This window comes from Physcomitrium patens, chromosome 26 (assembly GCF_059467195.1).
Source record: "Physcomitrium patens ecotype Gransden chromosome 26, ASM5946719v1, whole genome shotgun sequence".
In the NCBI taxonomy this organism is placed as follows: Eukaryota; Viridiplantae; Streptophyta; class Bryopsida; order Funariales; family Funariaceae; genus Physcomitrium; species Physcomitrium patens.
The window spans coordinates 9,282,298-9,287,156 of NC_143435.1; positions in this window are offsets into that span (position 1 = coordinate 9,282,298).

Genomic DNA, 4,859 nt, shown 5'->3' on the forward strand with positions numbered 1-4,859 from the left:
ATCGTTTGCCTTCGAATCTTATGAAATTGGGTGTGTGGATCCAAATATTATAACACCTATGGTTATCTTCACTGTACCGCATGTACCTTGGAATCTAAGACCGATTCCAGTACCGAGGGCAAATTTACCTAAATTGGTGGAACTATTGAAAGAAAAGATAAAGATGAAAATATTAGAACCTTCATTTGCGCCGTATTCTAATCGATGGTTTACGGTACCTAAGAAGAATGGGTCACTACGGTTTATTCAAGATATGCAGCCGATGAATGCTGTAACTGTCAGGAATGCAGGAATTGGACCTATTGTGGATGAATTTGCTGAGGCATTTGCTGGAAGGGCGATCTATTCAATGGGTGATTTGTATTCAGGTTATGATCAATTTCAACTTGTCGAAGGAAGTAGAGATATGACAACGATGAGGACACCGCTTGGATTGGTTAGAATGTGCACTCTTCCTCAAGGCGCGACCAATTCAGTTGCGCATATGATGAATGGGATGAATAAGGTATTGAGAGATTTTATTCTGGAAAAGACTATGCCTTTTCTGGATGATGTTCTTATAAAAGGGTGCAGAGAAGGAGACAAGGATGAAACTTTAGATACGAGGGGGTGTCGCAGATATGTTGTTGATCATATACAAGATTGTGAAAAGATTTTAACTCGGCTTGGAGAAGTTCATCTTACATTATCGGGTATGAAGTCCGTATTTGGAGTGCGAGAGGTTGTAATTGTTGGACATTTATGTGGATCTTACGGAAGAAAACCAGATCCGACTAAAGTTGATGCAATTGGAAGGATGAAAGAGGATTGTGATTCTTTAACAGAGGTTCGCAGGTTTTTGGGTGCATGTGTATTTTATTGAATCTGGATTCCTCATTTTGCTCACATAGCGGATCCATTATATGAACTGTTACGCAAGGGTTACCGATTTGAATGGAAAGAAAGGCATATTCAGGCAATGCAAAGATTGAAGAAATTATTGATGTCACCTCTAATATTGAGGAAGGTCGATTATAAGTGCAATAGACCAGTGATTCTTACTGTAGACGCTAGTCCAATTGCCGTTGGATGGGCGGTGGGTCAAGATGATTCGAATGGGAGTAGATTTGCAGTTCGATTTGGGACTAAAGTTTTAAGTATTCGTCAGCATGCATATTCGCAAGTCAAAAGAGAACTTTGGGGAGTCGTTTTGGCTATGAAAGCTGAAAAGGACTATTTGATTGGGGCAGTAGTAGTAATTGAAACAGATTGCTTGCCATTGCTTGGAATGATTATTAACTGTTCAACACCAGATATTGCAATGTTGAGATGGATTGCTTATATTAAGTCACTAAATCCAGAATTTAAGCATATCACTGGAAAGGACAATTTAGTAGCAGACATGCTATCTCGAGCAAGATACGAGAGGGAGGACGAAATGGTTGAAGACATTAATGATGTCGGATTGAAATTCTATTCAATATCAAATCTCAACAGAGAAGACAAGCTATTTCTTGAAGAAGCTTATGAAGGAGAATTATTGGATATTGGTCATTATTTGAATACCTTGTCTAAGCAGGGGAATTGGTCTACAGAAAAATTCAAACAAATAAGAAAAAAAGCATATAGATTTTTACTTCGAGATGGATTCTTATGGAAGAGACTGAAGAAAGGAATTGGGATGCCACAACGAGTGATAGGCAAAAGGGAACAAAACTAAAATTATTAAAGGAGTTTCATGATAGTTTATGGGCAGGGCATAGAGGAATCTGGGCTACTTTTGCTAAACTCAAGGAACGATATTGGTGGAAAAATATGTATCGAGATGTGCTCTCATTTGTAGAGTCATGTGAAATCTGTCAATCGTATTCTAATATCCGACATCAAGATGGTCTTCATCCTACGTATCCTCTGGCTATTCATTTTAAATGGGTTGTTGATTTGATTATTATGCCAGTTGGGTTATGGCAGATGAGATATTTGGTTTTAGCTCGTGAAGATTTATCAAATCAAGTAGAAGGAAGAGCATTGAGGACGAAATCTACAGAGGGGATTTGTAGGTTTTTGCTTGAAGATGTCATTTGCCGTTACGGGTGCGTAGGAAAAATCACTGCAGATCGTGGAGAATTAAATGCACAAGAAGCTCGTAAGTTCTTTGAAAAATATGGAGTTAAACTATCACTGACTACTGCATATAATCCGGAAGGGAATGCGAAAAGCGAACGCGGTCACCCGCCGATTGTGAAAGCATTGGTTAAAGCTTGTAATGTGAAGGTTAAAGAGTGGCCACGGCTTTTGTCATTTGCATTATGGGCTGATCGAACTACACATAGTTCGGTGACAGGATATATGCCAGTAGAACTTATGACAGGTCAAAAACCAATTATGCCGATTGAAGAAAAGGTACTTACTTGGAGTATGCTACCATGGGAAGATGGATTGACAAGAGAAGAACTTCTGGCTATTAGGATTCGACAATTGGAGCAAAGAACGGAAGATGTCCAGATAGCATTGGAAAGGTTAAAAAGAGCAAGGTTACAAAACAAGGCGCGATTCGATAAGCAACATCGATTGAGACCAAAAGCAATCGAGGAAGGTGACTGGGTACTTGTTTATGACAATAGTCTGGATAATCAACATAGTACTTTGCGGAAATTTTCAAAACGTTGGTTTGGACCATACGTTGTAACAGCTGTTCATGATAATGCGACTTACTCATTACGGGAGTTAGATGGTACAAAATTGAAAATACCAATTGCAGGGAAGAGAGTAAAAATATTTAAACGAAGACATGCAGAGATGAATATGGAAGACCTTAATGAAGGTACAGAGATTCCGCAGCAAGAAGATGAAAGTGATATGGATAATGAAGGTGACGAAGACGAACTGGACAAAGACTTAGAGGATATATTCTGAATCAAACAGCAGTTGGGTAAATTGGTGCATACCGGAGGATGCACAGGTTCAGAGGGGGTGGATGTCGTGTTGTGACACGAGTATACAGTGAAAATAAAAAGAAAGGGGAATTTTATTAATATTCAGTTACCTCGAATATTGGGAACATCGACCAACTCCAGTACAAATACTGAGTGGTCAGGTTCAGTGACTCCGTTACAGTCAGCCGGGGCATACTGAAATGCCCCGTTCGATTCCAATAACGGGAGTCAGCAGGAAGAGAAGGACCAATTCACACGACGGGTTCGAGGAGCCAATTGGATCCAATTTCGATAATCCAATCCGAGTCCTCTTACCCAATATGAGACCTGTATTGGTGGGGCAACCCAATGCAGTCTAGTTACGGGAAATCCAGGTCTTACTACGGGTCTTAGTCAATCTGACGCGAGGACCAATTTGACCCAATTACGGGAACATCCAGGTTATTACGGGCATCTTTACCAATATAGGACCTGAATTGGTCGGGCGACTCAATGTGGTCCCGATTACGGGGTTCGATTCTGTTTCAGGCTGTCCTGTTCTCTGTGCCGTCTCAGGGAACATTGTTTTCGGTAAATGGATTTCTTAAAGGTAAAAACGGAGGAGAAAGTTTGGCGGCAAGAGCGAATTTCGGATCCAAGCTTGAGGTGGGAGCCAATTCCGGATCTAAGACGGAAGATTGAAGAAATTCAGAGGATAAGGTTAGAAGGGATATAGTTTTGGAGTGGTGTGGTTTTTTTTTTGAGGAAAATCGGAGGGGGAAGGGTTTTTTCAAGCTTCTGCAAGGTTACCAGTTCGGTTTTTTTTTATTGGAGGTTTTTGAAGATCAAGGGAATTAGAGAGAGGAGCTTCATGCTTCGGGTCGGGGAAGGAAAGACATAGAATTTGGATTTTTCTTCTTCGTAGAGTTTTGGGGAAGACTGAGGCAATCGCTGCTGAAGTCAGTGTTGTAATGGTGAATCGGGATTTTTAAATGAAGTGGGTTTGAATACTCTTGACTGTTTTATGAAATCGAGTTACGTCTGTGATTGAAGGATTAAAAGGGTGTCTATAGGATTGAGTATGCGAAGTGAATGAAATTTATTGGGTTAATCTAACAAGACAGTCAGTGGATACAAGATCGTAAGTACAAAGCAGTATTGAAGGTTAACAGTTTGGGTTGTACGGGGTTCTCTGTAACATCTAGAGACCTACCGGTTGGGGCAAAAAGGACTTCGACAAGCAGTCGAAGAGCACCCGTATAGATTTACGGTACATTATTGCAGTCGTTTATATTCCAGCAGTCTAAAACTGATAGACTGCTTGACTATCGGCGAATCTCCATACTACCTTCTACAACCAGACGCCCGGCGCGTTCTCGAGCAGGAAAGCACGTAATACGATAACGCTTCCTATTATAGCTAGACAAAATTATTTTTCAACACATTATCTTCTTTGACAAATGTGCTCCTCATTTTGTCATTTTGTCACTTCTTTGGACAATGTTGAGTAGTATGTTTAAGTTCTCTACAATAAAGGCACAATCCTTCTTGATAGCGATGAATCTTTTCTTGCTTGATATGAGGTTTAAAACATAACATATCAATATGCATATCTTCTACTTTTGAATGTATGGATTGAGGAGATGTTGATGTTGCTATCAAATTGTAGTAACATTGAGGCCCATTTATACGACTCTCAGATCAAAATTCAAAAAGTCAATTGTCACATTTCACAACAAAGTTAATTGCTTGACTCAATGTTTGAAGATTCAATAAGTTGAGTATTAATTTCTTTACTTTATATTGTAATCCATAAAGAATTTGGCTAATAAGTGCAGCATCATCCGACTTGATATGAATTACAAGTTGATGAAATGGTGAAACATATAATGTTATAGATTGATTATCTTATTACAAAATATGGATCTTGTTGCTTGTAATATGAGTTGCATCATGTTTCCCATA